Genomic DNA, 17,158 nt, shown 5'->3' with positions numbered 1-17,158 from the left:
TCAAATCTATTGAAAAGATCGAATCAAAAAATCAAAGAGAATCGAAATGAATCGAATCGAATCGAATCGAAAAGAATCATATCGAATCAAATCTAAAAGAATCGAATCGAATCGAATCAAAAAGAATCGAATAACATTGATTCGCATCGAAAAGATTCGAATCGAATCGTATTGAATCGAAAAGAATCGAATCAAATCGAATGGAATTGAATCAAAAAGAATGGAATCGAATTGAATCGAAAAGAATCGAATAGATTCGATTTGAATCAAATCGAAAATAATCAAAACGAATCGAATCACATCGAGTGGAAAAGAATTGAATCAAATCCAAAAGACTCGAATCGAATTGAATCGTAATGAAAAGAATCGAATCGAATCGAAAAGAATTGAATGGAATGCAATCAAATCGAAAAGAACCGAATCGAATTGAAAAGAATCAAATCGAATTGATTGAATCGAAAGGAATCGAATCGAATCGAATCGCATCGAATCGAAAGCAATTGAATTGAATGAAAAATAATCAAATCGAATCGAATCAAGAATAATTGGAATTGAATTGAATCGATCATCGAATCGAATCAAATCGAGTCGAATCGGAAATAATCTAATCGAATCAAATCGATCGAAAAGAATCGATTCAGATTGCAACAAATCAAAAGTAATCGAACTGAATCGTATTGAATTGATTGGAATCAAAAAGAATCGAATCAAATCCAGTTGAATCGAAAAGAATCAAATCGAATCAAATAAAAAAGAATCGATTCCAAGAATCGAATTGTAGAGAATCTAATCGAAACGAAAAGATTCAAATCGAAACGAATCGAATCGAAAAGAATCGAATCTAAAAGAAAAGAATCGAATCGCAAAGAATCGAATCAAAAAGAATGGAATCGCAAAGAATCGAATCGAATGAAATCGATTGAAAAGATCGAATCAAAAAAACAAAGAGAATCAAAATGAATCAAAACGAATCGAATCGAATCGAATTGAAAAGAATCGTATCGGATCAAATCTAAAAGAATCGAATCGAATCAAAAAGAATCGAATTGATTCGCAACGAAAAGAATTGAATCGAATCGTATGGAATCGAAAATAATCGAATCGAATCGAATGGGATTGAATCAAAAAGAATCGAATCGATTTGAATCGAAAAGAATCGAATAGATTCGATTTGAAACAAATCGAAAAAATCAAAACGAATCGAATCACATCGAGTGGAAAAGAATAGAATCAAATCGAAAAGAATCGAATCGAATCGAATCTAAAAGAATTGAATCAAATGCCATCATTTCGAAAAGAATCGAATCGAATTGATTCGTAATGAAAAGAATCGAATCGAATCGAAAAGAATCGAATCGATTCGAATCGAAAAGAATTGAAGCAAATGCAATCAAATCGAAAAGAATCGAATCGAATCGAATAGAAAAGAATCAAATCGAATTGTTTGAATCGAAAAGAATCGAATCGAATCGCATCGAATCGAAAATAATTCGATCAAATTGAATAAAAATAATCGAATCAAATCGAATCGAATCGAGAATAATTGGAATTGAATTGAATCGATCATCGAATCGAATCAAATCAAGTCGAATCGAAAATAATCGAATCAAATCGATTCGAAAAAATCAAATGAGATTGCATTGAATCAAAAGTAATCGAATCGAATCGTATTGAATTGATTTGAATCGAAAAGAATCAATTCGAATCGAATTGAATCGAAAAGAATCAAATCGAATCAAATCAAAAACAATCGAATCCAATGAATCGAATTGTAGAAATTCTAATCGAAACGAAAAGATTCAAATCGAAACGAATCGAATCTAAATGAAAAGAATCGAATCGAACCGAATCGAAAAGAATCGAATCGAAAAGAATTGAATCGAAAAGAATCGAATCAAATCAAATCTATTGAAAAGATCGAATCAAAATATCAAAGAGAATCGAAATGAATCGAATCGAATCGAATCGAAAAGAATCATATCGAATCAAATCTAAAAGAATCGAATCGAATCGAATCAAAAAGAATCGAATAACATTGATTCGCATCGAAAAGATTCGAATCGAATCGTATTGAATCGAAAAGAATCGAATCAAATCGAATGGAATTGAATCAAAAAGAATGGAATCGAATTGAATCGAAAAGAATCGAATAGATTCGATTTGAATCAAATCGAAAATAATCAAAACGAATCGAATCACATCGAGTGGAAAAGAATTGAATCAAATCCAAAAGACTCGAATCGAATTGAATCGTAATGAAAAGAATCGAATCGAATCGAAAAGAATTGAATCGAATGCAATCAAATCGAAAAGAACCGAATCGAATTGAAAAGAATCAAATCGAATTGATTGAATCGATAGGAATCGAATCGAATCGAATCGCATCGAATCGAAAGCAATTGAATTGAATAAAAAATCATCAAATCGAATCGAATCGAGAATAATTGGAATTCAATTGAATCGATCATGGAATCGAATCAAATCGAGTCGAATCGGAAATAATCTAATCGAATCAAATCGATTCGAAAAGAATCGATTCAGATTGCATCGAATCAAAAGTAATCGAACTGAATCGTATTGATTTGAATCAAAAAGAATCGAATCGAATCGAATTGAATCGAAAAGAATCAAATCGAATCAAATCAAAAAGATTCGAATCCAAAGAATCGAATTGTAGAGAATCTAATCGAAACGAAAAGATTCAAATTGGAACGAATCGAATCGAAAAGAATCGAATCTAAAGAAAAGAATCGAATCGCAAAGAATCGAATCAAAAAGAATGGAATCGCAAAGAATCGAATCGAATGAAATCGATTGAAAAGATCGAATCAAAAAAAACAAAGAGAATCAAAATTAATCCAAACGAATCGAATCGAATCGAATTGAAAAGAATCGTATCGAATCAAATCTAAAAGAATCGAATCGAATCGAATCAAAAAGAATCGAATCGAATTGAATCAAAAAGAATCGAATAGATTCGATTTGAAACAAATCAAAAATAATCAAAACGCATCGAATCACATCGAGTGGAAAAGAATCGAATCAAATCGAAAGGAATCGAATCGAATTGAATCGTAATGAAAAGAATGAAACGAATCGAATTGAATCGATTCGAAAAGAATTGAATCAAATGCAATCAAATCAAAAAGAATCGAATCGAATTGAATCGTAATGCAAAGAATCGAATCGAATCGAAACGAACCGAATCGAATCGAATCCAATCGAAAAGAATTGAATCAAATGCAATCAAATCGATAAGAATCGAATCGAATTGAATCGTAATGAAAGAATCGAATCGAAAAGAATCGAATCGAATTGAAAAGAAATGAATCAAATGCAATCAAATTGAAAGAATCGAATCGAATCGAATAGAAAAGAATCAAATCGAATTGATTGAATCGAAAAGAATCGAATCGAATCGCATCGAATCGAAAATAATTCGATCAAATTGAATAAAAATAATCGAATCAAATCGAATCGAATCGAGAATAATTGGAATTGAATTGAATCGATCATCGAATCGAATCAAATCAAGTCGAATCGAAAATAATCGAATCGAATCAAATCGATTCGAAAAAATCAAATGAGATTGCATTGAATCAAAAGTAATCGAATCGAATCGTATTGAATTGATTTGAATCGAAAAGAATCAATTCGAATCGAATTGAATCGAAAAGAATCAAATCGAATCAAATCAAAAACAATCGAATCCAATGAATCGAATTGTAGAAAATCTAATCGAAACGAAAAGATTCAAAACGAAACGAATCGAATCTAAACGAAAAGAATCGAATCGAACCGAATCGAAAAGAATCGAATCGAAAAGAATTGAATCGAAAAGAATCGAATCAAATCAAATCTATTGAAAAGATCGAATCAAAAAATCAAAGAGAATCGAAATGAATCGAATCGAATCGAATCGAAAAGAATCATATCGAATCAAATCTAAAAGAATCGAATCGAATCGAATCAAAAAGAATCGAATAACATTGATTCGCATCGAAAAGATTCGAATCGAATCGTATTGAATCGAAAAGAATCGAATCAAATCGAATGGAATTGAATCAAAAAGAATGGAATCGAATTGAATCGAAAAGAATCGAATAGATTCGATTTGAATCAAATCGAAAATAATCAAAACGAATCGAATCACATCGAGTGGAAAAGAATTGAATCAAATCCAAAAGACTCGAATCGAATTGAATCGTAATGAAAAGAATCGAATCGAATCGAAAAGCATTGAATGGAATGCAATCAAATCGAAAAGAACCGAATCGAATTGAAATGAATCAAATCGAATTGATTGAATCGATAGGAATCGAATCGAATCGAATCGCATCGAATCGAAAGAAATTGAATTGAATAAAAAATCATCAAATCGAATCGAATCGAGAATAATTGGAATTCAATTGAATCGATCATGGAATCGAATCAAATCGAGTCGAATCGGAAATAATCTAATCGAATCAAATCGATTCGAAAAGAATCGATTCAGATTGCATCGAATCAAAAGTAATCGAACTGAATCGTATTGATTTGAATCAAAAAGAATCGAATCGAATCGAATTGAATCGAAAAGAATCAAATCGAATCAAATAAAAAAGATTCGAATCCAAAGAATCGAATTGTAGAGAATCTAATCGAAACGAAAAGATTCAAATTGGAACGAATCGAATCGAAAAGAATCGAATCTAAAGAAAAGAATCGAATCAAAAAGAATGGAATCGAAAAGAATCGAATCGAATGAAATCGATTGAAAAGATCGAATCAAAAAAAACAAAGAGAATCAAAATTAATCCAAACGAATCGAATCGAATCGAATTGAAAAGAATCGTATCGAATCAAATCTAAAAGAATCGAATCGAATCGAATCAAAAAGAATCGAATCGAATTGAATCAAAAAGAATCGAATAGATTCGATTTGAAACAAATCAAAAATAATCAAAACGCATCGAATCACATCGAGTGGAAAAGAATCGAATCAAATCGAAAGGAATCGAATCGAATTGAATCGTAATGAAAAGAATGAAACGAATCGAATTGAATCGATTCGAAAAGAATTGAATCAAATGCAATCAAATCAAAAAGAATCGAATCGAATTGAATCGTAATGCAAAGAATCGAATCGAATCGAAACGAACCGAATCGAATCGAATCCAATCGAAAAGAATTGAATCAAATGCAATCAAATCGATAAGAATCGAATCGAATTGAATCGTAATGAAAGAATCGAATCGAAAAGAATCGAATCGAATCGAATCGAAAAGAAATGAATCAAATGCAATCAAATTGAAAGAATCGAATCGAATCGAATAGAAAAGAATCAAATCGAATTGATTGAATCGAAAAGAATCGAATCGAATCGCATCGAATCGAAAATAATTCGATCAAATTGAATAAAAATAATCGAATCAAATCGAATCGAATCGAGAATAATTGGAATTGAATTGAATCGATAATCGAATCGAATCAAATCAAGTCGAATCGAAAATAATCGAATCGAATCAAATCGATTCGAAAAAATCAAATCAGATTGCATTGAATCAAAAGTAATCGAATCGAATCGTATTGAATTGATTTGAATCGAAAAGCAAGAATTCGAAGCGAATTGAATAGAAAAGAATCAAATCGAATCAAATAAAAAACAATCGAATCCAAAGAATCGAATTGTAGTAAATCTAATCGAAACGAAAAGATTCAAATCGAAACGAATCGAATCTAAACGAAAAGATTCGAATCGAATCGAATAGAATAGAATTGAAAAGAATCGTATCGAATCAAATCTAAAAGAATCGAATGGAATCGAATAAAAAGAATCGAATTGATTCTCATCGAAAAGAATTGATTCGAATCGTATCGAATCGACTCGAATGGAATTGAATCAAAAAGAATCGAATCGAATTGATTCGAAAATATTCGAATAGATACGATTTGAAACAAATCGAAAAAAATCAAAACGAATCGAATCACATCGAGTGGAAAAGAATCGAATCAAATCGAAAAGAATCGAATCGAATTGAATCGTATTGAAAAGAATCGAATCGAAACGAATCGAATCGAATCGAATCGAAAAGAATTGAATCAAATGCAATCAAATCGAAAAGAATCGAATCGAATTGAATCGTAATGAAAAGAATCGAATAAAATCGAAAAGAATTGAATCGAATGCAATCAAATCGAAAAGAACCGAATCGAATTGAAAAGAATCAAATCGAATTGATTGAATCGAAACGAAACGAATCGAATCGAATCGAAAAGAATTGAATTAAATACAATCAAATCGAAAAGAATTGAATCGAATTGAATGGTAATGAAAAGAATCGAATCGAATCGAAAAGAATCGAATCGATTCGAATCGAAAAGAATTGAATCAAATGCAATCAAATCGAAAAGAATCAAATCGAATCGAAAAGAATTGAATGGAATGCAATCAAATCGAAAAGAACCGAATCGAATTGAAAAGAATCAAATCGAATTGATTGAATCGAAAGGAATCGAATCGAATCGAATCGCATCGAATCGAAAGCAATTGAATTGAATGAAAAATAATCAAATCGAATCGAATCAAGAATAATTGGAATTGAATTGAATCGATCATCGAATCGAATCAAATCGAGTCGAATCGGAAATAATCTAATCGAATCAAATCGATCGAAAAGAATCGATTCAGATTGCAACAAATCAAAAGTAATCGAACTGAATCGTATTGAATTGATTGGAATCAAAAAGAATCGAATCAAATCCAGTTGAATCGAAAAGAATCAAATCGAATCAAATCAAAAAGAATCGATTCCAAGAATCGAATTGTAGAGAATCTAATCGAAACGAAAAGATTCAAATCGAAACGAATCGAATCGAAAAGAATCGAATCTAAAAGAAAAGAATCGAATCGCAAAGAATCGAATCAAAAAGAATGGAATCGCAAAGAATCGAATCGAATGAAATCGATTGAAAAGATCGAATCAAAAAAACAAAGAGAATCAAAATGAATCAAAACGAATCGAATCGAATCGAATTGAAAAGAATCGTATCGGATCAAATCTAAAAGAATCGAATCGAATCAAAAAGAATCGAATTGATTCGCAACGAAAAGAATTGAATCGAATCGTATGGAATCGAAAATAATCGAATCGAATCGAATGGGATTGAATCAAAAAGAATCGAATCGAATTGAATCGAAAAGAATCGAATAGATTCGATTTGAAACAAATCGAAAAAATCAAAACGAATCGAATCACATCGAGTGGAAAAGAATCGAATCAAATCGAAAAGAATCGAATCGAATCGAATCTAAAAGAATTGAATCAAATGCCATCATTTCGAAAAGAATCGAATCGAATTGAATCGTAATGAAAAGAATCGAATCGAATCGAAAAGAATCGAATCGATTCGAATCGAAAAGAATTGAATCAAATGCAATCAAATCGAAAAGAATCAAATCGAATCGAAAAGCATTGAATGGAATGCAATCAAATCGAAAAGAACCGAATCGAATTGAAAAGAATCAAATCGAATTGATTGAATCGAAAGGAATCGAATCGAATCGAATCGCATCGAATCGAAAGCAATTGAATTGAATGAAAAATAATCAAATCGAATCGAATCAAGAATAATTGGAATTGAATTGAATCGATCATCGAATCGAATCAAATCGAGTCGAATCGGAAATAATCTAATCGAATCAAATCGATCGAAAAGAATCGATTCAGATTGCAACAAATCAAAAGTAATCGAACTGAATCGTATTGAATTGATTGGAATCAAAAAGAATCGAATCAAATCCAGTTGAATCGAAAAGAATCAAATCGAATCAAATCAAAAAGAATCGATTCCAAGAATCGAATTGTAGAGAATCTAATCGAAACGAAAAGATTCAAATCGAAACGAATCGAATCGAAAAGAATCGAATCAAAAAGAAAAGAATCGAATCGCAAAGAATCGAATCAAAAAGAATGGAATCGCAAAGAATCGAATCGAATGAAATCGATTGAAAAGATCGAATCAAAAAAACAAAGAGAATCAAAATGAATCAAAACGAATCGAATCGAATCGAATTGAAAAGAATCGTATCGAATCAAATCTAAAAGAATCGAATCGAATCGAATCAAAAAGAATCGAATTGATTTGCATCGAAAAGAATTGAATCGAATCGTATCGAATCGAATCGAATGGGATTGAATCAAAAAGAATCGAATCGAATTGAATCGAAAAGAATCGAATAGATTCGATTTGAAACAAATCGAAAAAAATCAAAACGAATCGAATCAAATCGAATCGAAAAGAATTGAATCAAATGCCATCAAATCGAAAAGAATCGAATCGAATTGAATCGTAATGAAAAAATCTAATCGAATCGAAAAGAATCGAATCGAATCGAAAAGAATTGAGTATAATGCAATCAAATCGAAAAGAATCGAATCGAATCGAATAGAAAAGAATCAAATTGAATTGATTGAATCGAAAAGAATTGAATAGAATCGCATCGAATCGAAAATAATTCGATCAAATTGAATAAAAATAATCGAATCAAAATGAATCGAATCGAGAATAATTGGAATTGAATTGAATCGATAATCGAATCTAGTCAAATCAAGTCGAATCGAAAATAATCGAATCGAATCAAATCGATTCGAAAAAATCAAATGAGATTGCATTGAATCAAAAGTAATCGAATCGAATCGTATTGAATTGATTTGAATCGAAAAGAATCAAATCGAATCAAATCAAAAACAATCGAATCCAAAGAATCGAATTGTAGAAAATCTAATCGAAACGAAAAGATTCAAATCAAAACGAATCGAATCTAAACTAAAAGCATCGAATCGAATCGAATCGAATCGAAAAGAATCGAATCGAAAAGAATTGAATCGAAAAGAATCGAATCAAATCTATTGAAAAGATCGAATCAAAAAATCAAAGAGAATCGAAATGAATCGAATCGAAACGAACATAATCATATCGAATCAAATCTAAAAGAATCGAATGGAATCGAATCAAAAAGAATCGAATAACATTGATTCGCATCGAAAAGATTCGAATCGAATCGTATTGAATCGAAAAGAATCGAATCAAATCGAATGGAATTGAATCAAAAAGAATGGAATCGAATTGAATCGAAAAGAATCGAATAGATTCGATTTGAATCCAATCGAAAATAATCAAAACGAATCGAATCACATCGAGTGGAAAAGAATTGAATCAAATCCAAAAGACTCGAATCGAATTGAATCGTAATGAAAAGAATCGAATCGAATCGAAAAGAATTGAATGGAATGCAATCAAATCGAAAAGAACCGAATCGAATTGAAAAGAATCAAATCGAATTGATGGAATCGAAAGGAATCGAATCGAATCGAATCGCATCGAATCGAAAGCAATTGAATTGAATGAAAAATAATCAAATCGAATCGAATCAAGAATAATTGGAATTGAATTGAATCGATCATCGAATCGAATCAAATCGAGTCGAATCGGAAATAATCTAATCGAATCAAATCTATTCGAAAAGAATCGATTCAGATTGCAACAAATCAAAAGTAATCGAACTGAATCGTATTGAATTGATTGGAATCAAAAAGAATCGAATCAAATCGAGTTGAATCGAAAAGAATCAAATCGAATCAAATCAAAAAGAATCGAATCCAAGAATCGAATTGTAGAGAATCTAATCGAAACGAAAAGATTCAAATCGAAACGAATCTAATCGAAAAGAATCGAATCGCAAAGAATCGAATCAAAAAGAATGGAATCGCAAAGAATCGAATCGAATGAAATCCATTGAAAAGATCGAATCAAAAAAATCAAAGAGAATCAAAATGAATCAAAACGAATCGAATCGAATCGAATTGAAAAGAATCGTATCGAATCAAATCTAAAAGAATCGAATCGAATCGAATCAAAAAGAATCGAATTGATTCGCATCGAAAAGAATTGAATCAAATCGTATCGAATCGAAAATAATCGAATCGAATCGAATGGAATTGAATCAAAAAGAATCGAATCGAATTGAATCGAAAAGAATCGAATAGATTCGATTTGAAACACATCGAAAAAAATCAAAACGAATCGAATCCCATCGAGTGGAAAAGAATCGAATCAAATCGAAAAGAATCGAATCGAATTGAATCGTAATGCAAAGAATCGAATCGAATCGAAAGGAATCGAATCGAATCGAATCGAAAAGAATTGAATCAAATGCAATCAAATCGAAAAGAATCGAATTGAATTGAATCGTAATGAAAAGAATCGAATCGAAAAGAATCGAATCGAATCGAATCGAAAAGAAATGAATCAAATGCAATAAAGTCGAAAGAATTGAATCGAATCGAATAGAAAAGAATCAAATCGAATTGATTGAATCGAAAAGAATCGAATCGAATCGCATCGAATCGAAAATAATTCGATCAAATTGAATAAAAATAACCAAATCAAATCGAATCGAATCGAGAATAATTGGAATTGAATTGAATCGATAATCGAATCGAATCAAATCAAGTCGAATCGAAAATAATCGAATCAAATCGATTCGAAAAAATCAAATCAGATTGCATTGAATCAAAAGTAATCGAATCGAATCGTATTGAATTGATTTGAATAGAAAAGAATCAATTTGAATCGAATTGAATAGAAAAAATCAAACCGAATCAAATAAAAAACAATCGAATCCAAAGAATCGAATTGTAGAAAATCTAATCGAATCGAAAAGATTCAAATCGAAACGAATCGAATCTAAACGAAAATAATCGAATCGAATCGAATCGAATAGAATTGAAAACAATCGTATCGAATCAAATCTAAAAGAATCGAATTCAATCGAATAAAAAGAATCGAATTGATTCTCACCGAAAAGAATTGATTCGAATCGTATCGAATCGAATCGAATGGAATTGAATCAAAAAGAATCGAATCGAATTGATTCGAAAATAATCGAATAGATTCGATTTGAAACAAATCGAAAAAAATCAAAACGAATCGAATCACATCGAGTGGAAAAGAATCGAATCAAATCGAAAAGAATCGAATCGAATTGAATTTAATGAAAAGAATCGAATCGAATGGAAACGAATCGAATCGAATCGAAAAGTATTGAGTCAAATGCAATCAAATCGAAAAGAATCGAATCGAATCGAATAGAAAAGAATCAAATCGAATTGATTGAATCGAAAGAATCGAATCGAATCGCATCGAATCGAAAATAATTCGATCAAATTGAATAAATATAATCGAATCAAATCGAATCGAGAATAATTGGAATTGAATTGAATTGATAATCGAATCGAATCAAGTCGAATCGAAAATAATCGAATCGATTCAAATCGATTCGAAAAAATCAAATGAGATTGCATTGAATCAAAAGTAATCGAATCGAATCGTATTGAATTGATTTGAATCGAAAAGAATCAATTCGAATCGAATTGAATCGAAAAGAATCAAATCGAATCAAATCAAAAACAATCGAATCCAATGAATCGAATTGTAGAAAATCTAATCGAAACGAAAAGATTCAAATCGAAACGAATCGAATCTAAACGAAAAGAATCGAATCGAACCGAATCGAAAAGAATCGAATCGAAAAGAATTGAATCGAAAAGAATCGAATCGAATCAAATCTATTGAAAAGATCGAATCAAAAAATCAAAGAGAATCGAAATGAATCGAATCGAATCGAATCGAAAAGAATCATATCGAATCAAATCTAAAAGAATCGAATCGAATCGAATCAAAAAGAATCGAATAACATTGATTCGCATCGAAAAGATTCGAATCGAATCGTATTGAATCGAAAAGAATCGAATCAAATCGAATGGAATTGAATCAAAAAGAATGGAATCGAATTGAATCGAAAAGAATCGAATAGATTCGATTTGAATCAAATCGAAAATAATCAAAACGAATCGAATCACATCGAGTGGAAAAGAATTGAATCAAATCCAAAAGACTCGAATCGAATTGAATCGTAATGAAAAGAATCGAATCGAATCGAAAAGAATTGAATCGAATGCAATCAAATCGAAAAGAACCGAATCGAATTGAAAAGAATCAAATCGAATTGATGGAATCGAAAGGAATCGAATCGAATCGAATCGCATCGAATCGAAAGCAATTGAATTGAATGAAAAATAATCAAATCGAATCGAATCAAGAATAATTGGAATTGAATTGAATCGATCATCGAATCGAATCAAATCGAGTCGAATCGGAAATAATCTAATCGAATCAAATCGATCGAAAAGAATCGATTCAGATTGCAACAAATCAAAAGTAATCGAACTGAATCGTACTGAATTGATTGGAATCAAAAAGAATCGAATCAAATCCAGTTGAATCGAAAAGAATCAAATCGAATCAAATCAAAAAGAATCGATTCCAAGAATCGAATTGTAGAGAATCTAATCGAAACGAAAAGATTCAAATCGAAACGAATCGAATCGAAAAGAATCGAATCTAAAAGAAAAGAATCGAATCGCAAAGAATCGAATCAAAAAGAATGGAATCGCAAAGAATCGAATCGAATGAAATCGATTGAAAAGATCGAATCAAAAAAACAAAGAGAATCAAAATGAATCAAAACGAATCGAATCAAATCGAATTGAAAAGAATCGTATCGGATCAAATCTAAAAGAATCGAATCGAATCAAAAAGAATCGAATTGATTCGCAACGAAAAGAATTGAATCGAATCGTATGGAATCGAAAATAATCGAATCGAATCGAATGGGATTGAATCAAAAAGAATCGAATCGAATTGAATCGAAAAGAATCGAATAGATTCGATTTGAAACAAATCGAAAAAATCAAAACGAATCGAATCACATCGAGTGGAAAAGAATCGAATCAAATCGAAAAGAATCGAATCGAATCGAATCTAAAAGAATTGGATCAAATGCCATCATTTCGAAAAGAATCGAATCGAATTGAATCGTAATGAAAAAAATCGAATCGAATCGAAAAGAATCGAATCGAATCGAAAAGAATTGAGTATAATGCAATCAAATCGAAAAGAATCGAATCGAATCGAATAGAAAAGAATCAAATCGAATTGATTGAATCGAAAAGAATCGAATCGAATCGCATCGAATCGAAAATAATTCGATCAAATTGAATAAAAATAACCGAATCAAATCGAATCGAATCGAGAATAATTGGAATTGAATTGAATCGATAATCGAATCGAATCAAATCAAGTCGAATCGAAAATAATCGAATCGAATCAAATCGATTCGAAACAATCAAATCAGATTGCATTGAATCAAAAGTAATCGAATCGAATCGTATTGAATTGATTTGAATCGAAAACCATCAATTCGAATCGAATTGAATCGAAATGAATGAAATCGAATCAAATCAAAAACAATCGAATCCAAAGAATCGAATTGTAGAAAATCTAATCGAAACGAAAAGATTCAAATCGAAACGAATCGAACCTAAACGAAAAGAATCGAATCGAATCGAATCGAAAAGAATTGAATCGAAAGCATCGAAACGAATCAAATCGATTGAAAACATCGACTCAAAAAATCAAAGAGAATCGAAATGAATCGAATCGAATCGAATCGAAAAGAATCGAATAAAATTGATTCGCATCTAAAAGAATCGAATCGTATTGAATCGAAAAGAATCGAATCAAATCGAATGGAATTGAGTCAAAAAGAATGGAATCGAATTGAATCGAAAAGAATCGAATAGACTCGATTTGAATCAAATCGAAAATAATCAAAACGAATCGAATCACATCGAGTGGAAAAGAATTGAATCAAATCGAAAAGAATCAAATCGAATTGAATTTAATGAAAAGAATCGAATCGAATCGAAACGAATCGAATCGAATCAATCGAAAAGTATTGAATCAAATGCAATCAAATCAAAAAGAATCGAATCGAATCGAATCGAATAGAAAAGAATCAAATCGAATTGATTGAATCGAAAGAATCGAATCGAATCGCATCGAATCGAAAATAATTCGATCAAATTGAATGAATATAATCGAATCAAATCGAATCGAGAATAATTGGAATTGAATTGAATTGATAATCGAATCGAATCGAATCAAGTCGAATCGAAAATAATCGAATCGATTCAAATCGATTCGAAAAAATCAAATGAGATTGCATTGAATCAAAAGTAATCGAATCGAATCGTATTGAATTGATTTGAATCGAAAAGAATCAATTCGAATCGAATTGAATCGAAAAGAATCAAAGCGAATACAAAGAATCGAATTGTAGAAAATCTAATCGAAACGAAAAGATTCAAATCGAAACGAATCGAATCGAAAAGAATCGAATCTAAAAGAAAAGAATCGAATCGCAAAGAATCGAATCAAAAAGAATGGAATCGCAAAGAATCGAATCAAATGAAATCGATTGAAAAGATCGAATCAAAAAAACAAGGAGAATCAAAATGAATCAAAACGAATCGAATCGAATCGAATTGAAAAGAATCGTATCAAATCAAATCTAAGAGAATCGAATCGAATCGAATCAAAAAGAATCGAATTGATTCGCATCGAAAAGAATTGAATCGAATCGTATCGAATCGAAAATAATCGAATCGAATCGAATGGAATTGAATCAAAAAGAATCGAATCGAATTGAATCGAAAAGAAACGAATAGATTCGATTTGAAACAAATCGAAAAAAATCAAAACGAATCGAATCAAATCGAATCGAAAAGAATTGAATCAAATGCCATCAAATCGAAAAGAATCGAATCGAATTGAATCGTAATGAAAAAAATCGAATCGAATCGAAAAGAATCGAATCGAATCGAAAAGAAGTGAGTATAATGCAATCAAATCGAAAAGAATCGAATCGAATCGAATAGAAAAGAATCAAATTGAATTGATTGAATCGAAAAGAATCGAATAGAATCGCATCGAATCGAAAATAATTCGATCAAATTGAATAAAAATAATCGAATCAAATTGAATCGAATGGAGAATAATTGGAATAGAATTGAATCCATAATCGAATCGAGTCAAATCAAGTCGAATCGAAAATGATCGAATCGAATCAAATCGATTCGAAAAAATCAAATGAGATTGCATTGAATCAAATGTAATCGAATCGAATCGTATTGAATTGATTTGAATCGAAAAGAATCAATTCGAATCGAATTGAATCGAAAAGAATCAAATCGAATCAAATCAAAAACAATCGAATCCAAAGAATCGAATTGTAGAAAATCTAATCGAAACGAAAAGATTCAAATCGAAACGAATCGAATCTAAACGAAAAGCATCGAATCGAATCGAATCGAATCGAAAAGAATCGAATCGAAAAGAATTGAATCGAAAAGAATCGAATCAAATCTATTGAAAAGATCGAATCAAAAAATCAAAGAGAATCGAAATGAATCGAATCGAATCGAAAAGAATCATATCGAATCAAATCTAAAAGAATCGAATCGAATCGAATCAAAAAGAATCGAATAACATTGATTCAAATCTAAAAGAATCAAATCGAATCGTATTGAATCGAAAAGAATCGAATCAAATCGAATGGAATTGAATCAAAAAGAATGGAATCGAATTGAATCGAAAAGAATCGAATAGATTCGATTTGAATCAAATCGAAAATAATCAAAACGAATCGAATCACATCGAGTGGAAAAGAATTGAATCAAATCCAAAAGACTCGAATCGAATTGAATCGTAATGAAAAGAATCGAATCGAATCGAAAAGAATTGAATGGAATGCAATCAAATCGAAAAGAACCGAATCGAATTGAAAAGAATCAAATCGAATTGATGGAATCGAAAGGAATCGAATCGAATCAAATCGCATCGAATCGAAAGCAATTGAATTGAATGAAAAATAATCAAATCGAATCGAATCAAGAATAATTGGAATTGAATTGAATCGATCATCGAATCGAATCAAATCGAGTCGAATCGGAAATAATCTAATCGAATCAAATCGATCGAAAAGAATCGATTCAGATTGCAACAAATCAAAAGTAATCGAACTGAATCGTATTGAATTGATTGGAATCAAAAAGAATCGAATCAAATCCAGTTGAATCGAAAAGAATCAAATCGAATCAAATCAAAAAGAATCGAATCCAAAAAATCGAATTGTAGAGAATCTAATCGAAACGAAAAGATTCAAATCGAAACGAATCGAATCGAAAAGAATCGAATCTAAAAGAAAAGAATGGAATCGCAAAGAATCGAATCGAATGAAATCGATTGAAAAGATCGAATCAAAAAAACAAAGAGAATCAAAATGAATCAAAACGAATCGAATCGAATCGAATTGAAAAGAATCGTATCGAATCAAATCTAAAAGAATCGAATCGAATCGAATCAAAAAGAATCGAATTGATTCACATCGAAAAGAATTGAATCGAATCGTATCGAATCGAAAATAATCGAATCGAATCGAATGGAATTGAATCAAAAAGAATCGAATCGAATTGAATCAAAAAGAATCGAATAGATTCGATTTGAAACAAATCGAAAAAAATCAAAACGAATCGAATCACATCGAGTGGAAAAGAATTGAATCAAATCCAAAAGACTCGAATCAAATTGAATCGTAATGAAAAGAATCGAATTGAATCGAAAAGAATTGAATCGAATGCAATCAAATCGAAAAGAACCGAATCGAATTGAAAAGAATCAAATCGAATTTATTGAATCGAAACGAAACGAATCGAATCAAATCGAAAAGAATTGAATTAAATGCAATCAAATCGAAAAGAATCGAATTGAATTGAATCGTAATGAAAAGAATCGAATCGAATCGAAAAGAATCGAATAGATTCGAATCGAAAAGAATTGAATCAAATGCAATCAAATCGAAAAGAATCAAATCGAATCGAAAAGCATTGAATGGAATGCAATCAAATCGAAAAGAACCGAATCGAATTGAAAAGAATCAAATCGAATTGATTGAATCGAAAGGAATCGAATCGAATCGAATCGCATCGAATCGAAAGCAATTGAATTGAATGAAAAATAATCAAATCGAATCGAATCAAGAATAATTGGAATTGAATTGAATCGATCATCGAATCGAATCAAATCGAGTCGAATCGGAAATAATCTAATCGAATCAAATCGATCGAAAAGAATCGATTCAGATTGCAACAAATCAAAAGTAATCGAACTGAATCGTATTGAATTGATTGGAATCAAAAAGAATCGAATCAAATCC

Source organism: Canis aureus, chromosome 37 (assembly GCF_053574225.1).
Source record: "Canis aureus isolate CA01 chromosome 37, VMU_Caureus_v.1.0, whole genome shotgun sequence".
Classification (NCBI taxonomy): Eukaryota; Metazoa; Chordata; class Mammalia; order Carnivora; family Canidae; genus Canis; species Canis aureus.
Note: the sequence above shows the minus strand (reverse complement) of the source record.